The 20,921-nt window shown below is 35.5% G+C and overlaps 1 protein-coding gene across 2 annotated transcripts in view; it reads right to left on the bottom strand.

The window, feature by feature from the left end:
* pot (papillote) overlaps positions 1-20,921 on the bottom strand; it is a 273,880-nt gene that overhangs the window by 168,666 nt on the left and 84,293 nt on the right. For both annotated transcript variants that reach the window (XM_069846305.1, XM_069846307.1), the window contains exon 2: positions 6,971-7,058. The gene's annotated coding sequence lies outside the window, so the exon portion shown is untranslated. The remainder of the gene's footprint in view (positions 1-6,970; positions 7,059-20,921) is intronic.

A 20,921-nucleotide genomic window follows, 5' to 3' on the forward strand; every position in this document is an offset into this window, starting at 1 on the left:
ATTCCATAATGTTGTGGTATCGAACATTTGTAGAAACAGGTTGTGTTTAAAAAAACACATGCAGGGGGTTGCAGGCGAAACCCAGCAGCTATCTCTTGGCTTGGTCCCCAAAATCCCCAGATCTAACCCCTCCCGACTTCTTCGTGTAGGGTTTTGTTAAAGACATTGTCTATTCACTTAAACCCAGGAAAATTGGTGATCTGAGAGTAAAAATTACTCAAGCTTTTCAATAAATCACCCCTCTTATGTCACAACGGACATGGGCTGAATTGCATCACCGTTATGAGTTGTGCAGGGTACGCAATGGGGGTCATGTTGAGCTCTGAGGAATCCCCCATTTTTCAGTGTTGTATGCACAAAGTTTCAACAAATAAAGTTCAGTAGTAAATGTTTTACGGTGTTTTTATTTTGTCCATACCCAAACGGATCACCCTGTACATAAAGGTTACTGTCCAAACAATATATTCTTGAGGAATGTGATCGTAGTAAAAAATAGTAGTAGTGATAATAATAATAATAATAATAATAATAATAATAATAATAATAATAATAATAATAACAACAACAACAATCAGACAGCGGATTTTTCAGGCCCTACACAGAGACAATTCGTCGAGTCCCTTGGCGTACGGGGTGAGGGAAGCAATTAGTGCAGTGACTTCCCTGTGACTGACGTACACCTAACATTCAGTATCGGAACCTAAAATCCGCTGTCTACTGATGATGATAATAAGGATAATAATAATAATAATAATAATAATAATAATAATAATAATAATAATAGCAATAATAATAAAGTGTTATATAATATTGTTATTAAATTTATATTCCCGAGAAGCTAATTTGATTAATTAAACTGTGTCTCATATCAACGTACAGCAGAGTCCATATAGGCCAGTTTCTATCGGATGCTTTTGCAGGTCACTGCGGGCTATGCACTATCCCTTTACTTTTTAACTCTTCTCTAGAATATGCCATTAGAAAAGTCCAGGAAAACAGAGAGGGTTTGGGATTGAACGGGTTATATCAGCTGCTAGTGAAATGAATATGTTAGGAGAAAATCCACAAACGATTAGGAAAACACGGGAACTTTACTTGAAGCAAGTAAAGAGATAGGTTTGGAAGTAAGTTCGGAAAAAAAAAAGTATAGGATTATGTTTCGTGACCTGAACATAGTACGAAATGGAAATATAAAAATTGGAAATTTATCCTTAGAAAAGGTCGAAAAATTCAGACATCTTGGAGCAGAAGTAACAAATATAAATGGCACCCGAGAGGAAATTAAACGCAGAATAAATAAGGAAAATGTCTGTTATTATTCCGTTGAGAAGCTTTTGTCATCCAGTGTGCTTAAAAAAAGGGAAAGTTAGAATGTATAAAATAGTTATATTAAAGACATTTGAAATGTGGAGGCATGTAGCACATATGGATGAATCCAGAAATGCATAAAGAGTGTTAGTTGAGAGGCCTGAGGTGAAAAGATCTTTGGGGAAGTCGAGACGTAGAAGGGAGGATAATATAAAAGTGGATTTGAGGGATGGTAGGGACTGGTTTAATCTTGCTCAGGTTAGAGACCGATTTTTTTTTTATTTTATTGGGTTATTTTACGACGCTGTATCAACATCTAGGTTATTTAGCGTCTGAATGATATGAAGATGATAATGCCGGTGAAATGAATCCGGGGTCCAACACCGAAAGTTACCCAGCATTTGCTCGTATTGGGTTGAGGAAAACCCCGGAAAAACCTCAACCAGGTAATTTGCCCCGACCGGGGTTCGAACCCGGGCCACCTGGTTTAGCAGCCAGACGCGCTGACCGTTACTCCACAGGTGTGGACCTTAGAGACCGATGGCGGGCTTATGTGAGAGCGACAATGAACCTCCGGGTGTCATAAAAGCCATAAGTAAGTAAGTAAGTAAGCAAGCAAGCAAGCAAGCAATAAATGACAATTATTAAGTTAGTATAAAAAATGAATGCCGCTTACCTTCATCTGCACTTCATTAGCATGGAATACTTCATATGCCGCTGAAGGCTCACTTTGCGGTGGCTAACACAAGTGTACAGTTACGTTGAGGAGCGCATGCAAAGAGCTTCGCGATTCCACGACGTGAATTAATGCACCAAAAAGCAGCTTTAATCAGATATTGCCAACTTCCTCCTTGGCTCATTGTTTAAAATAAATTGACCAATTTACTTAATAGTTCAGAACTAAGAAAAGAGTCACGCCGAGCTATTCAATAACATAATCGCAACAAAAGTGAAAGTATCCGCCCAGCGGCCATTGTGCAGTATGTCTGCCTTGGTTCCCGTTAGGGACACGCTCTGAGTTGGTCAACAAAGGACCGCTGCCCACGGAAGTTCATCATAACGTTAACCGTCCCTCTCCTCGAGTTATGTACTCATGGGTGGATGCATTTCATGCAATTTTGTGCATTTGAATGCATGGAAACAGCGCTGGTCATTTTATAAAATGACCTTGCATTAACGTAGTTAGTGTCCATAAAATAAACTATAGTTGTGTCTCATACTAGACAAAGGACCCACCAGGAGCAAAATATACCCTTGTGCAGAGAGAGACTGCAACGAATATTATTATGTTGTCTGTTGTATCGTCTAAAATTTATATGTACCTCCTTAGTGGGTTCATCTTCCAAATATTCACTTATGGCTCTACCCGTTTAATAGTATTTTGTGTGCTTTGAATGCAGTAGAACGGGATTCGCCATTTTGTACAATGACCATGCAATAGTATCCACAATAAAATAGTGGAGCATGTCCTTTTCTTCCTTGTCTTTTCATATGTTAGGCATTGTTACATGTTTACCATAATTTGCGAGGTCTTCTTCAGATTGTTTAATATTTTATTTCTGAGCTAGTGCATGCATTTAATTTTGTGCATTTTGACCCAGGAAAAGTAACATCAGTCATTTTCTAGAATGACCTCGTCTTTTACACAAAACAATCCATGGGAGAAATCTAAATAAATAATGAAATACTCAAACATATTCTTATACAGGAAACGACTAGCAGGAAAGAAATGGGGTTGCTCTAGAAATACTTTGAATACTACATACAAATTGTTTATACAGCCAGTGCTGACGTACTGCGGAGAAATTTTAATTACTTCACCTTTCATAAACGAAATAGAACGTGTTCAAAACCAAGCTCTCAGGTTCATCACTGTTGGAGTCAAAACAACTCCAATAGATTCTATGAGATTCCTCGCTAATATTAACAGCATCAAAATGATAACAGAAGAAAAAGCAATGATTGAATATGAAAAAACTTATCAGATTACGAGGAAACAATTGGCATTCATACAGTCCTCTCTGTAGATTGAAAACTCAAAAAAGTTTCATTTCGATGGTTCAAGAATTAAAACAGAAAATCAACGTCCCGAATTTAAAAGAAAACTTGCAAATTAAACCAAACCCTTTAACACTATTAAATATAGAGTATAATCTAAATTTAACAGAAGAAATACTGAAATCAGAAGTAAACACTGAAATAATGAAATAATTGTCTTTAGAGACAATTAATATTAGGTACCCTCCACAAAACTGACTTCATTTATACACCGACGGATCCTTGATCTCCAGAGAACAAGGTGCCGGTTAAGGTGTTATGTGCTGTCTCTTCTCACTTTATAGATCTCTTGGATATGGAACAATAACTTTGGATGGAGAAATCACTGCAATAAGTGAAAGTCTCAGGAATCTTCTCTGCCGCATCAATAAATTTAAAAATGCAGTTATATTGTCAGACTTCAAAACAGCTATTCTATCAATAGTCTCTAGACACACACCTTCATCTCAAATATCAGAAATGAATAAAATGCTCTCTCAACTAATAACACTCAATAAAATAATTGTATTCCAATGGATGCCATTCCATTGTGGAATCCTGGGAAACGAGAATGCGGATGCTTTAGCAAAGAAGGGCAGCACTGCTACTTACAGATCTGTTACTAAATCTGCGTATTACTCTGTGAAAAGATTGATTAAATCTACATACTTAGACTTCAACAAACAAAATTTGATAACACAATTTCAAGGGAAAAAATGGAACTCTCTGCATCATAATCCACAGTTGATTCCCGATTTACCACGCAAATCGTCTGTAGCTGCATTTAGATTGGCAACAGGCCATGACTGTTTGGCCAAGCATCTGCACAGAATTGGAATATATCAGTCTCCTAACTGTCCATTGTGCTACTCAAACCAAGAAATGGATTCGGAACACCTCAAAATCTGTGCGTCAGTGGCTAACCATGACAATGTCTTTGAAAAATATTGGAGTGCAAGAGGTCAAATGACTTCATTGTCAAATGCCTGGCATTAGAAAACAACAACATATTCTTATACAGGGCATATCAAAAGTCCGGTAACACTCTCAATATTTTATTACACAAAAACTACTAATGATAGCACTTTCAAACACACGTCAGTTTAAAGTCAAACTCTCAAAGTTCTGTTTTCAGCTTACAGACATTCAATGTGTGAACCACGAGTGACTCGGCAGATGTCCAAACGATAATCAAACTCTTCCCATACCCTTTTCAACATATCCTCTGTGACCGTGCCGGCAGCTTCTCGAATTCTGGTTTTTAGTTCCCCTAAATCACGTGGCAAAGGCGGTACAAACACACGGTCCTTTAGTTACCCCCATAGAAAAAAGTCACATGCAGTCATATCGGGTGACCTTGGTGGCCATGTCATGAAACATCTGTCCCTTACTCCAGCACGTCCTATCCAACGATCAGACATCTCCGTATTCAGGTAAGCACGAAATGCATTGTGGAAATGTGGCGGAGCCCCATCTTGCTGAAAGATGAAATCGTCATCGAGATCTTGTCTAAGTTGAGGCACCAACCATTGCTCCAACATGTCCAGATATGAATGTCCAGTCACAGTAGCCTCAATGAAGAAGAAAGGTCCGTACAGTTTTCGTTGTGACAACGCGCAGAAAACATTCACCTTTGGTGAATCACGCTCATGTTCAATGATTCTGTGAGGTGTCTGTGTACCCCAAACACGACAGTTGTGCTTGTTAATTTTCCCACTCGTATGGAATGTCGCTTCGTCGCTGAAAATTAAGCGGCTGAATAACTTCAGAGTTTGACTTTAAACTGACGTGTGTTTGAAAGTGCTATCATTAGTAGTTTTTGTGTAATAAAATAGTGAAAGTGTTACCGGACTTTTGATATGCCCTGTTTATGTCTAGGGGGCCGATGTTGATGAAAAGTCGTCATCTTATATTTCACGTTAAGACGATGCCTATTAATATAGAAATCCTTTCTATGTTAATATCAACGTAAAAATTAATTTCTTGTATTGTATTTTTTTGCATTTTTTGACGTTTTTTTTAACTAATAGGTCATTTTTACATTTTTTTTTCGGCATTTTTGGTCATTTTTAATACCCTGAAGAACGTTTAATCATATTAAATGCATTTTACTTCCTTCTTTACATATAGGCCTGTTAAATCTTTTTCTAAGCAAACAGATCAATAGTAGACCCTACTAGTACTGTACTTACCTACTGAATAAGTGAATAATAGTGAAGTTTGAGTTTTATAGTTTGGAACAAACTGTTACTGTTATTCTTCTTCTTCTTCTTCTTCTTCTTATTATTATTATTATTATTATTATTATTATTATTATTATTATTGTCATTATTATTAGTATTATTATTGTTGTAGTTACTATTATTGTTAATATTATTGCTACTATTGTTTTCATTATTGTTGTTACTTCTAATGTTATTATTATTGCTAATATTATTTTTTTGCTATTATTGTTATTATTATTATGTTATTGTTGTTGTTACTATTAGTGTTATTATTGCTACTGTTATCATTATTATTTTTGTTACTGTTCTTCTTCTTCTTCTTCTTCTTCTTATTATTATTATTATTATTATTATTATTGTCATTATTATTAGTATTATTATTGTTGTAGTTACTATTATTATTATTATTATTATTATTATTATTATTATTATTATTATTATTGCTACTATTGTTTTCATTATTGTTGTTACTTCTAATGTTATTATTATTGCTAATATTTTTTTTGCTATTATTGTTATTATTATTATGTTATTGTTGTTGTTACTATTAGTGTTATTATTGCTACTGTTATCATTATTATTTTTGTTACTGTTCTTCTTCTTATTATTATTATTTTTATTATTATTATTATTATTATTGTCATTATTATTAGTATTATTATTGTTGTAGTTACTATTATTATTATTATTATTATTATTATTATTATTATTATTATTGCTACTATTGTTTTCATTATTGTTGTTACTTCTAATGTTATTATTATTGCTAATATTTTTTTTGCTATTATTGTTATAATTATTATGTTATTGTTGTTGTTACTATTAGTGTTATTATTGCTACTGTTATCATTATTATTTTTGTTACTGTTATTATTATCATTACTTTATTATTATTATTAGGCCTATTATTATTATTATTATTATTATTATTAGTATAATTATTGTTGTAGTTACTATTATTGTTATTATTATTGCAACTATTGTTTTCATTATTGTTGTTACTTCTAATATTATTATTGCTAATATTATTTTATTGCTATTATTGTTATTATTATTATTACTATTATTATTATTATTAGTATTATTATTATTATGTTATTGTTGTTACTATTAGTGTTATTATTGCTACTGTTATCATTATTATTATCCTTACTTTATTATTATTATTATTATTATTATTATTATTATTATTATTATTATTATTATTATTATTAACAGTTTGTATGTCAGTCGGTCTCTTTTGTTGCGCAGGAAGCCTAGAGATTTCCACCACAGTCACGTTACAACACACACATCTTCCTGTAACCAACATTCCTAGGTCGTCGCTTACATGCACGATCGAGGCAACAATTAGCCATGTTACCGCGATATGGGGCACCGGGCCGTTGCATGACACTCACCTTGGCTTGTTGTCTCTCTGAGTGACTGCCTGCCTGTGTGCCGAGATCTAGGTGGTTGTGCAGCCTTTTACATGTTTCTCTGTGTCATCTGAAACAATAAGAAATCGCAGGTCACATCTCACATGCAATATCACATATTCACGCGTTTCCTGGAACAATGCTTATATGATGCACCGAGGCCATTGATGCCCTCAGGAAGTGTATTTCATTTCTTCATTCCATTAGTTGTATTTCACAGAGCTAACATTAGCAATGTAGCTTTGAGATGTGGAACAGGTCAAAAATGTCGTATAATACACAACAAGCAGACTGATTCAATTTACAAGGAGTAAAAATTCATCAGTTGAATAGAAAATTATAAATATACATAAATTCCGTTTAATTCTGTTCTGAATCTTTCTCTTGGTCCTTCAAATTCGTAAGATAATTAGGCAATGCATTGAAGACCATAATATATGAATAGTATACGTCTTTTTTATATAACAGCTGAAACCACGAGAGAGGGTACATGGATATCTGATTCGTGTTTTGTATTAAAATTGAAGACGTTACTACAAAAACAACCCTTGTCAAAATTGATATTTTTCAGGAGAACAGTAAAAATAAATAGAACAACACGTCAGCTGTTTCCGTACAACTGGTGTTTATCCTTGTGGCTCTTGCACCTGATATGTGTAATTTTTGGGATCTATAAACATTTCAAATAGTAGCAAATGTGTCCTTAACTCAGTTTGATTAAAATGACTAGGGCTGTTTTTGTAATAATGTCTTCAATTGAATTTATTTGTTTTGAAAGGGAATCCGCGATTAATTTTCAGCATTTGAAAATTAAGAAAATTAAAAAGTAAATAGTTAATACATTACAAATTATTCTCAAAATATCACTTACATTATTAAGAAACAGAAAATAGTACGTTATTTTTTAAACCTCTTAATATACTTTTGTTGTTACCCTAAATTACGTCAATTGACTGATGTCCTTTCAAAAAAAAATTAAATTATCAATGTTCTATTCAGTTTTTTTTTAATTTGAATCTTTTCTATTGGCAGTTATGTGGTAAATGTTTATGTTTATCGTGTTACCACATATAAAATTTTTATGAAAGTCCATGTTGGGATCCACACCTGTGGAGTAACGGTTAGCGCGTCTGGCCCGGGTCCGATTCCCGGTCGGGGAAGTTATCTGGTTGAGGTTTTTTTCTGGAGTTTTCCCTCAACCCAATATGAGCAAATGCTGGGTAACTTTCGGTGCTGGACCCCGGACTCATTTCACCAGCATTATCATTTTCGTCTCATTCAGACGCTAAATAACCTAAGATGTTGATAAAGCGTCGTAAAATAACCTAAAATAAATAAATCCATGTTGTAGTTGATGAGATAGAATTGCTTAAAGCGAAGAGGTTGGTTTTTAATATGGTGGTAAACCAATGACATTTTAAAAACGCATGCTTTAAAATACACCTTGATATATTAAAAATAAAATATTACATATAATTTATTGCACATTTATGACCTTGTCACCTACTGCCATGCTATTTTTAAAGCTCTAGTTCACATGATTTTTGAGGGAAAATGATGGTTAAATATAGTGGAAAAGCAGTAAATTAAAAATAAATTGCTTTAAATTATCTTTGATATATGAAATATGTATTACATAAAGCATTTAATACTCATTTACGACCTTGTTAGCTGCCATGACACAATTTTTAAAGCTCTGGTTTATAGGGTTTTTAAATGGCAATAAACTTTCACTGCAGTTTGCAGTAACTTTAATTCTTTTATTTATGTTCATGCAAAAAATTATATATCTTCGGGACTGTTAATGACACATGCATGACATTTGGAATCCATATTGTTTTGGATATTAAGAAACTTTCCTCAGTAATGGAAATTTATTGAAAAATATCTCTCCGTATTTCAATGAAATACCTCTAAAATTCATTCTTAAAATGTAATCGTTAATTTTAAATATTTGTAAGTCAATATCCAAACTTTTTAAAGAATGTGCTTTGGGAATAAAATGTGAAAAAGATTTTGAATTTATCTATTTTTGTTAATTACTGTAGCCTGATTCTCCTTTTCAAAATTTGGGTCCATTTTGTTTTCAAAACTTAATCTCGAATTTAAGTTGTTAGAGCAGTGATATTTCTACTTACGAAAAATGAAAAATGTGCTTCAATTAAGGTAAAATCTCAAATTATAAGACCCCCCCGCGAAGTTGAAAGAGTGAGCATTTGATTCATACTATACAACCCCCTTAATATCGCCATTTCTCTTACATTTTAGAGTTCCAAATTTTCAGATTACTTTATCCGGTTTTCACTCTCATATAAAAGTGCAGGGTCAGTAATAGAAATTTATTGAAAAATATCTCTCCGTATTTCAATAAAATGCCCCTAACATTCATTCTTAAAATGTAGGCCCTAATCGTTTATTTTTAAAAATTTGCAAGCCAGTATGCAGACTTTTTAAAGAATGTGCTTTTGGGAATAAAATGTGAAAAAGATTTTAATTTATCTATTTTTGTGAATTACTGTAGCCTGATACTTCTTTTGAAAATTTGGGTCCATTTTTTTTTTCAAAACTTAATCTCGAATTTAAGTTGTTAGAGCAGTGATATTTCTACTTACGAAAAATGAAAAATGTTCTTCAATTAAGGTAGAAATCTCAAATTATAACATCCCCCCGTGAAGTTGAAAGAATGAGCATTTGATTCATACTACTCAACCCCCTTAATATCGCCATTTCTCTTACATTTTTGAGTTCTAAATTTTCAGATTAGGCCTACTTTATCCGGTTTTCACTCTCATATAAAAGTGCAGGGTCAGTAATAGAAATTTATTGAAAAATATCTCTCCGTTTTTCAATAAAATACCTCTAAAATTCATTCTTAAAATGTAATCGTTCATTTTAAAAATTTGTAAGCCAGTATCCAGACTTTTTAAAGAATGTGCTTTTGGGAATAAAATGTGAAAAAGATTTTGAATTTATATATTTAGTGAATTACTCTAACCTGTTACTTCTTTTCAAAAATTGGGGCATTTTTTTTTTCAAAAACTAATCTCGAATTTAAGTTGTTAGAGCAGTGATATTTCTACTTACGAAAAATGAAAAATGTGCTTCAATTAAGGTTAAAAATCTCAAATTATAACATCCCCCCATGAAGTTGAAAGAGTGAGCATATGATTCATACTACACAACCCCCTTAATATTACCATTTCTCTTACATTTTTGAGTTCTAAATTTTCAGATTACTCTATCCGGTTTTCACTCTCATATAAAAGTGCAGGGTCAGTAATAGAACTTGATTGAAAAATATCTCTCCGTATTTCAATAAAATACCTCATAAAATGTAATAGTTTATTTTTAAAAATTGTAAGCCAGTATCCAGAGTTTTTAAAGAATGTGCTTTTGGGAATAAAATGTGGAAAAGATTTTGAATTTATCTATTTTTGTGAATTACTGTAGCCTGGTACTTCTTTTAAAACATTTGGGCCCATTTTTTTTTTCAAAACTTAATCTCGAATTTAAGTTGTTAAGGCAGTGATATTTTTAGTATTAGTATTAGTATTTATTTATTTAACCTGGTAGAGATAAGGCCGTCAGGCCTTCTCTGCCCCTCTACCAGGGGATTACAACTATAATATGAACAATAAAATTACAATTAATATTAAATTTACAATTACAATTGCAATAAAAATTAAAGTACGACAAGATTACCTGATTAATGAATGCTAGACATTTTATCATAGAAGTTAAGAACAAAGAATATTTTTGTATTTACTGAATTACAAATTAAACCTACAATAACAAAAATCTATAGTGATGAAATTACCGGATATTGAAATATTATGTGATAGATTAAGAGAACTATTTACAAGAAACCATGTCTGAACGAGTCTCAATTACTGACCAACTGCCTAGTAAGTTTGCGTTTGAATTCAATTTTATTTCGACAGTGCCTGATGCTAGCAGGTAGCGAATTCCAGAGTCTTGGCAGGGCTATTGTGAAAGAGGATGAGTATGAGGAGGTACTTACGAAAAATGAAAAATGTGCTTCAGTTAAGGTAAAAATCTCAAATTATAACATCCCCCTGTGAAGTTGAAAGAGTGAGCATATGATTCATACCATACAACCCCCTTAATATCGCTATTTCTCTTATATTTTTCAGTTCAAAATTCTCAGATTACTTTATCCGGTTTTCACTCTCATATACTCATATTAAAGTGCAGGGTCAGGCATGGCTGTGTAAGGACATTTCAGCTTCTATTCCTGTTTTGCGGAGCAACGTAAGTTACTGAAACTTGTTTAGCAAGATGCGAACGAGAATAACTGCGAGACTTGGCATAGGAGTGTATCTGTTTGGCGTACGATTGCCATGGAAACGGATACCGTTACAAATCGAGCTTCCTCAACTCGCAAACAGTCTGTTCTCGACCATGTTCGACATGTAATAAACACATAAACGCTCACAACAGTGCTGTTAGATGAGAACCGTAACTCTTATGTCGCGGTGGACAGCTTGTGTTCTATGCAACTTATGCCCACGTGCATCAACGTCGGTTAGTGTAACCACCAGTTAAAATTGTCATCTAACCTCTGGTTAAGCATTTTTACAGTGGATCGACCTCGGTTACGACTTAAATAGGAGGTTAACCACAGTAATCTATAACCGGCCATTTTCGAGCGGTTAAAGGAGATAACCAGTGATTAGTAGAGCAAGTAAAGCAAAATGGCGGCCAGAGCCACAGATGTTTACTTCGAAGACGATTATTATTGTACAGTACTTGAATTACTTGGATAGAGCGTGGGTGTGAAGTTTCTTTAGTGGAAAGAGAGAATCTTTACGAGGAATTAGGTGACAGAAAATTTCAGGAGGGATTTTGTTTATCAAAATCTACAAATGGCTCACTTGCAATAACTCAAAAACAGTCATATTCCTTCTGTTGATCAGCTCCTTATGTTAAGATTCTATGTAACTGTTATTTTCTGTATTTTAAGAGGGAATACTTGAATATCTCTTTCTCTGTCACTGGCTGAACAAAGAGAGGTTATGGATGGATCTTAGGATAATGAACAGTAACCTGGTGTAAATGGGATCTTGGGTCGTACACACATTTCTACTAATCTTCTGCATCCTTTTCCTTTATGGATATTCCTTCTTTATTATATAATATATTTAAATCTATTAAGTAAGTCTATCGATACTTAACCTCACATTGGGATATAATCATTTTTGCATTCAATTTTCTATTTTGTACGATTTTAACCTGACAGCAATGAAAAACAAAGAAATGCAACTCGCAAATATAACAGCGCCCAAAGGCAAACAAATGCAACGCGAAAATGTAGGACATGTTCACTTCGATGTAGAACGGAGTGAGCGCAGTCGTTTTTAGATGTTGACTATTATCTTTGCTGTGGTATGAATGCTTTCCTTTAGTCATTTTGTAGAAACAGTGTACCATCATAGACTTTACTCTGGTTAAATGAAGTGTCAGCTAACTATGTTTAAGTAATCGGTGATTATGAATGGTGCACAGAAATTACATTTTAACCACGGTTACCGTCGTTTCGTAATCTATGATTACTGCGTTTTTAACCGATGTTGATGCACTTCGCCATTATACTACCTTCTCATTCTTTAAAGTGTTTTGTTTTTATAATCCTAGTTGAGTTTAACATGTAATCTTATTTGAACGGTTTTAACTTCGCGGTATACTGAGACTAGTGTGATATACGATCAATACGTGATTATTACGAGTTACGAAGAAGTCAGATATTGTATTGTGAATTTGTGCAGGAATAATATAAATATTCAACTTTGAGCACAATTTACAAATATGCCAAACTATGAAGTAGCGTTGGTTCTTAGGGCTATGTCTCGTCCTGAGATTATAACGACTCTGAAACGTTCGGCAGAATCCATATTCAGTAAGGGAGGAATTATTCGAAAGATAGAGAATCTTGGTTCTGGAGACCTGCCCTACAAAACGAGGGCTCACATCTTAGTAGCCTACACAAACAGGGAAGTTGCTTCGTTGTGCACTTCATATGCCCTCCGACAGCCATCAGTGTTCTTGAGGACGAATACGGCAGAGACGTGGATATCGTGAGGAGGACAATCTTCAAGCAGGAGGTACTGCCAGAGATAGAGTGCACACTGGATGAAGAGATACAGCCCCCTGCCTATAGGAAAGATGTACAGAAGATGATAGAAGATAGCAAGAAAGTAATCAAGAAATCAGAGCAACATAGATTCAAGTACAACACAGGATTAGATTATTATCCATTTCAGAAATAAATTGACTGCAAAGTGGGAAGGAACTTTTCAACCATTTTTATGTTTTGTATATTAAATGTAAGTTTGTAGCAAAAAGTAGATTTTTGCTGGTAAATTTCAATAAAATCTGTTGTTAATTTATAAAAAAAAAATACGTAGTTGCAACACAGGACTTGTTACATTACAGCTGATTTAATAGTTACTTATGTTACAAGGATTGAAAGTGAGATTTCACGGATGAGTTGAAGTGTTTTTTGTAATGTACAATATTTTATTTCATATTATGTCGAATTTTATTAGTTTTAATGAATGAATATTAATATGTACGTTATGTATTGAACAATCCCTAAAATACACCGTGTCCGAAATAATTTGGAAGTAAATAAGGGGGCTTTGTCTGTATAATTTCTATTTAGTACCTTCACTTCTTTAGTTTTGAAGGTAGTAATTAAGTTTGCCAATGTTTATTTTTATGTTGGTGATAGTGGCATCCCTTTTGTGAATATTATACTGTACTGTGATGTTCTATTTCTCAGCCATTTTGTAAGACCATAAAGTAGTGAAATGAGACATAGTATGAAATAACATATTTGTGCGTAAAGTCGCCATTTACCAAATAGTTCTGTATGCCGGCCAATTGGGACGCTAATAAAATGAAGAAGAAATTATTGTCACTTTGACTGGATGTCTGTGTACTAGAACATTCGAAAAGTAAGGCAGCATAGTTACTGTTTCACACTAAGTTTATTTAGGTTACTTTTGACATTACATACTTGAAATATAGTCTCCTGCCATGTCAACTACACGTTGTCAAATTATTGGAAGATGGTGGACTCCATCTGCAGCAGCATTTCTGGATATCTCTCTCACTGATCAATCTAAAGCTCTTCGGATGTCAACTCTTGATTGAAAGCAAATGCCTCGCTTCCACCCAACTTGCAATAGTTCAGTATGGTAGGACTTCTCTCCCACAGGCTTCTGGTAATGCTCTAAAGCACTGAGTTGCGTGTTTTTCTATTGAAACTTGGATTTTTATGAAGCAGCTTTGTTCTACCTTTAGGGCTGTATTGATTACTACAAATCAGAAACAGCCACTGTATTTACAAAATATGACTACTTCGAGACTTTCAATATTGCAGATTTATGAAACAATCGCTGCTCTATTACGTAGTACAAGATTTCAATGGTCACTGCTAGGAGCACTGATTTACAATATTGTTGCCATTATTTATCGAATGCCCTGGTATGTATAATCTGCTATGAACCAAGAAAAGTGTAAAAGAAACTATGAAACATCTCTGTAAGTCTGTAAGTAATAGTGGCACGCACTTTAAGCACGCATAATAAGGTGGAAGAGTCTGTTGAAAGTGCTGGGAAGTGTCGGAGTCACAATAGAACAGGTTAAATTGTTGTTGAAAGTGAAGTTATTGTCCGGCACGTCTCCGATCCCTGACTTTCACCTTCTTCACAAAACTCGAAATTCTTTATGGCAGGAACCGACTTCCATTTGCATCCCGTCACCACTTATGAGCTCTTCGAGGTCAACCCGCATGCCCCGATGCGACTGAAGTTCGGTGGAAAAGCGACCCATATCCAAACGTGTCGCTTTGCAAGAGACTGTCGAAATCATACAGCTTCCCGAAATGATTACCTGATTTCAGACTGTCATTGCTTATCACTGATGTCACTGATTTCTGATTTTCCTTTGTAAGTCACATGGTGCACTGTTAAAGTTTTGGTGGTTATGTGCTTGAGTTCTGATAAGCTGACGCCCAGAATCTTTCCTTACATCTTCCTCAGAATCAGATACATAACCTCAAATAATATAGAGTAGTGGTTCACATTCTTTTGATGGCGCGATCCACTTTTGGACGAGACTTCTGTAAGTGACCCTCACTTAACCCCATCCGAAAAATACTAATCCCTGCAAAATCGAAAACAACGATGATTTTACTCAAAATTATTAGATTTCAACCTAAGAACGACTGAAATAGAAGAATATAGTGCAACAATGACACGAAATTTTACATGAACAACAATTTTAGTAGTACTTTGCTGATTCAGTATTTTAGAACACCTAAGAGAACACTCCATTAAAAATGACAACTTTTTTCATAAACATTGTTTCTCAACGAAATTTTGAGAGCATGTTTACAATTTAAAGGACTAACAAAATCCAAATTTTGAACACCTAATTACTTTCGGCTTTTGATTTTTATTTATTTTTTTATTTTTTAGAAACATTTTCAAACCCAAGTTTTCAGTAGATCTCAATTTTTAAGCTTACTTTTTTTTTTTTTGGTTATATTCACAACACATAGATAAACATTTCTATGCATTCATTTTATGGAATATCTCATTTATTCACTTTGAATTTATTTATTTTTTATTTAAAAATGTTATTGTTTCTATATTTCATGAAAAATTAATAAAATGAACTAGCAACATTTCTTACAAAATTAACGCATAGAAACATACAGCTACCTCATAAATACTTACAGTAAAAGTTTCATCCAGATTGATTAATATTTGGCATAAAAAATTGAAATAAACTTCCTTAAAAATAGATTTGAAAGTAAAATTAATATTTATATAACACATACCTATTAAAATTACTCCTCCGCTACATTCATCTAGTAATTTCAGAGAGCCGGCTTTAGAAAAAAAAAAGTTACTGGATTTGTGATCAGAAATTTGTGAAAAAGAATTCTTTGATGAAAAATAATTTTGACAGCTCTTTAAATTCCACGTCTTCTTACAGCCTTAATTATAAAAAATAAACATATTTGTAGTCAGAATTGAAAAAAAAATTGCACAATTTTCAGTGGAGTGTCCCTTGGACTCATCAGGATTTGAACTCGGTCTTCGATGTGGAAAGCAGACACTCTGCTCCTTCAGCTAACGGTGCACTGTTGAGTAATTATCACCAATGATTAGATCAAATTGGTCCGTTCCGCTTCCAGACGAAACTGGTCATTATTCCGTCTTTTATGGTGTCCGGTTCGTTTGTAAACGGTTGTTTAACGACGTTCTCTAAACTACGCCGTTATTTGGCGTCGATAGAATTGTTGATAGAGCGGCCTAGTTGTTCAATTGGTAGAGCAACTGGCTAGGACTGGGAGGTCCGAGCTTCATTCCGGATCTCGGCGGGACTTTCAGAGCATGGTGCGAAAATAGAGTTCTACCTCCATGCCTCTGAACCTTCCATGACGTCTCAAGGAGACAACTTTACTTCTGTCCGCCGCTATGGCTGAGTGAATAACGAATGTGCTTCCTAACCAAGCGGTTCATGATTCGATCCCCGGCATGCGCGGAGATTATCTCGACTCCACGGGATTCTGTGTTTGTCCTATGATGTTCCTCTTGTGGCCGTATGTCTTGCTAACCACATGGTCAGGGAAGCCCACCATGTGAAAGCGTCTATTGTTGGTTCAAAGAAGAGAGCAACACATCTAGAAGAAGAAGAAGAAGAGAAAGAATTTGTAATAACTAGACTGTATTCCAGATAAAAAAATATTGAGATAAACGTTTGATTCGAAATATATTACTTCACGTGATACGTAACGTGATTTGTCATATTATTGCAGCGTGAAACACTTCACGTGCGTTTGGTACAGTCTGTTAATATGGAAATTACGAAATTAGTTTTAGGTACTGTGAGGACTGGCATTGAATTCTATAAAGTAATGCATTTTTATAACAACTTGTTGATGATTAGTCCGATTTTTCCACACAAGAACGATGTGGAGATAAATAAAGATTTGATAATTGTATCAAAATTATATTATGCCTATATTCACTATCATATTTCTGTGTCACAGAAGATTAATAAAATATATTGATAAAACCTTTTACAGTGTAATATAGCATCCTTGTTCACATCTAGCTGTGACATAGTTTTGTGATAAAAGTTATGGTCATCATCATTCCTTTGATAAAATCTGTGACTGAGAAGAAAGAAAATGGCGGACATTAAGTACATATGGTCTGTGAAAAATTCAAATACCTGGCCGCAACAGTAACAAATATAAATGATACTCGGGAAGAAATTAAACGCAGAATAAATATGGGAAATGAGAAGCTTTCATCATCCAGTCTGTTGTCAAAAAATCTGAAAGTTAGAATTTATAAAACAGTTATATTACAGGTTGTTTTTTTATGGTTGTGAAATTGGACATATGTTAAGGGTGTTTGAGAATATGGTGCTCAGGAAAATATTTGGGGCTAAGAGGGATGAAGTTACAGGAGAATGGAGAAAGTTACACAACACAGAACTGCACGCATTGTATTCTTCACCTGACATAATTAGGAACATTAAATCCAGACGTTTGAGATGGACAGGGCATGTAACACGTATGGGCGAATCCAGAAATGCATATAGAGTGTTAGTTGGGAGGCCGGAGGGAAAAAGATCTTTGGGGAGGCCGAGACGTAGATGGGAAGATAATATTAAAATGTATTTGAGGGAGGTGGGATATGATGATAGAGAATGTATTAATCTTGCTCAGGATAGGGATCGATGGCGGGCTTATGTGAGGGCGGCAATGAACCTTTGGGTTCCTTAAAAGCCATTTTGTTAGTGTGGGAATTTAGTATAGATGGTGCTTGGTGAAATGAGTGTGACAATTCACTGTAATTACCTGATACTTACTCCTACCTTACAGTGTGGAGCATTAATTTTGTTAACAAAATATTATTTAATACAATCGGTTGCTCGTTTGTTAATTAGCATACAATCCGGTGCCGAACCTTAACTGGGCTAATGTCGAACATGTTAACATTAACTGCCGCCCATGCCAGAGGTCCTCCGTTTTCGTCGGAAAGGTTGACGCGCTGTGTCCCGTCTCGCTGGGCCGGTGGAGAGCGAAGCGTGGCGACGTGAACCGTGGCTTCTCCATGGGAGTGGATTCTCACGGAAGTGACTGCTGGCGGAAGCCATTCCACTGCCTGGTCGAGAGGCATTCCACTTGCACGTGGTTGTCTGCCGCCATTCATTGATTACTGGAGGGAGTGACATCCACCGGGCAGCTCTTCTTAAAAGCAGTAATCAGAAGTCAGAACCATGTTTACAACTACGGATGCATTAACGTTCTGGTGTTTGCGGACGACCAGATAATAAATAAGAACTCAGAGAACAAGCCGGGAAGGTCTTCATCTCATGTTCAAGAATTATGAACACAAGCTATGAGGACCTCGAATCTCAAGGACCAGAAAGTTCGGACTGACTCTCAATCAAGCAATCCTAATGGGAATCAACTGTCTCTTACGCAACTTTACTTCTCTTCTTCCATACAAATTAAATGGCAATAACCCCTTTTGCTTCCTGTGCTAAAAATATTGAAATTTACTTCGATATGCATTTAAATTGTAACACCCGGTAACTCTTATTATCAAAAATGCATTTTTCTGTACTTCATTCCTTTGCCTTCTTCGTCCTGAGATATAGTATACTATACCATATTTCATACATGATTATGATTTAAGATGTATGTGCAGTACAGTATAATGTAGCTACTTGTATTTATGCCCTAACATAATCTACAGAATTTTTCAGCATTTTTTCTCATGTCAGTGACATTTTTCTTGAAGTGTAGAATTGTATTGAACTTCAAAAATAAAACAAATGTCTCAGCACTCAGGAACCTCTATAACATTCGAAAATTTCTCCTGCTACCAATGAAAAATTACTAGTGGAAACAATAATAATGCCACGTTTTGATTACCTATTGTGATCTTATACTGACGGACTTTCCTTGTTCTGTTTGTCTTTCCTTTCTCTGACTATCGTCCCCTTGTCCTCCTTATCTTTCCCCTGTTCTCCTTGTCTTCTGCTTGTTCTCCTTGTCTTCCTCTGTTCTCCTTGCCTAAGTCTCCTCTTGTTCTCCTTGTCTTCCTCTGTTCTCCTTGCCTAAGTCTCCTCTTGTTCTCCTTGTCTTCCCTTTGTTCTCCTTGTCTTCTCCTTGTTCTCCTTGTCTTCCTCTGTTGTCCTTGCCTAAGTCTCCTCTTGTTCTCCTTGTCTTCCCTTTGTTCTCCTTGTATTCTCCTTGTTCTCCTTGTCTTCCTCTGTTCTCCTTGCCTAAGTCTCCTCTTGTTCTCCTTGTCTTCCCTTTGTTCTCCTTGTCTTCTTCTTGTTCTCCTTGTCTTCCTCTATTCTCCTTGCCTAAGTCTCCTCTTGTTCTCCTTGTCTTCCCTTTGTTCTCCTCGTCTTCTCCTTGTTCTCCTTGTCTTCCTCTGTTCTCCTTGCCTAAGTCTCCTCTTGTTCTCCTTGTCTTCCCTTTGTTCTCCTTGTCTTCTCCTTGTTCTCCTTGTCTTCCTCTGTTCTCCTTGCCTAAGTCTCCTCTTGCTCTCCTTCTCTTCCTTTTGTTCTCCTTGTCTTCTCCTTGTTCTCACTGTCTTCCCCTTGTTCTCACTGTCGTAGTTTTGTTTTCATTGTCGTCCCCGTGTTGTCCTTCTCTTCCCCTTGTTCTCCTGGTCTTCTCCTTGTTCTCACTGTTGTATTTTTGTTTTCAGTGTCGTCCCCGTGTCCTCCTTGTTCTTCTTGTCTTCTCCTTGTTCTCATTGTCTTCTCCTTGTTCTCACTGTTTCCCCTTGTTCTCACTGTCGTATTTTTGTTTTCATTGTCGTCCCCGTGTTCTCCTTGTCTTCCCCTTGTTCTCCTTGTCTTCCCCTTGCTCTCCTTGTCTTCCTTTGTTCTCCTTGTCTAAGTCTCCTCTTGTTCTCCATGTCTTCCCTTTGTTCTCCTTGTCTTCTCCTTGTTCTCCTTGTCTTCCTCTGTTCTCCTTTCCTAAGTCTCCTCTTGTTCTCCATGTCTTCCCTTTGTTCTCCTTGTCTTCCCCTTGTTCTCCTTGTCTTCCTCTGTTCTCCTTGCATAAGTCTCCTCTTGTTCTCCTTGTCTTCCCTTTGTTCTCCTTGTATTCTCCTTGTTCTCCTTGTTCTCCTTGTCTTCCTCTGTTCTTTTTGCCTAAGTCTCCTCTTGTTCTCCTTGTCTTCCCTTTGTTCTCCTTGTCTACTCCTTGTTCTCCTTGTCTTCCTCTGTTCTCCTTGCCTAAGTCTCCTCTTGCTCTCCTTCTCTTCCCTTTGTTCTCCTTGTCTTCTCCTTGTTCTCACTGTCTTCCCCTTGTTCTCACTGTCGTTGTTTTGTTTTCATTGTCGTCCCCGTGTTGTCCTTCTCTTCCCCTTGTTCTCCTCGTCTTCTCCTTGTTCTCACTGTTGTATTTTTGTTTTCAGTGTCGTCCCCGTGTTATCCTTGTCTTTCCCTTGTTCTCCTTGTCTTCCCCCATGTTCTCTTTGTCTTCTCCTTGTTCTCACTGTTTTCCCCTTGTTCTCACTGTCGTATTTTTGTTTTCATTGTCCCCGGGTTCTCCTTGTCTTCCCCTTGTTCTCCTTGTCTTCCCCTTGTTTTCCTTATCTTTCCCTTGTTCTCCTTGTCTTCCCCTTGTTTTTCTTATATTTCCCTTGTTCTCCTTGTCTTCCCCTTGTTTTCCTTATCTTTCCCTTGTTCTCCTTGTCTTCCCCTAGTTTTCCTTATCTTTCCCTTGTTCTCCTTGTCTTCCCCTTGTTTTCCTTATCTTTCTCTTGTTCTCTTTGTCTTCCCCTCGTTTTCCTTATCTTTCCCTTGTTCTCCTTGTCTTCCCCTTGTTTTTCTTATTTTTCCCTGTTCTCCTTGT

This window comes from Periplaneta americana, chromosome 14, assembly GCF_040183065.1.
Source record: "Periplaneta americana isolate PAMFEO1 chromosome 14, P.americana_PAMFEO1_priV1, whole genome shotgun sequence".
NCBI classification, from domain to species: domain Eukaryota; kingdom Metazoa; phylum Arthropoda; class Insecta; order Blattodea; family Blattidae; genus Periplaneta; species Periplaneta americana.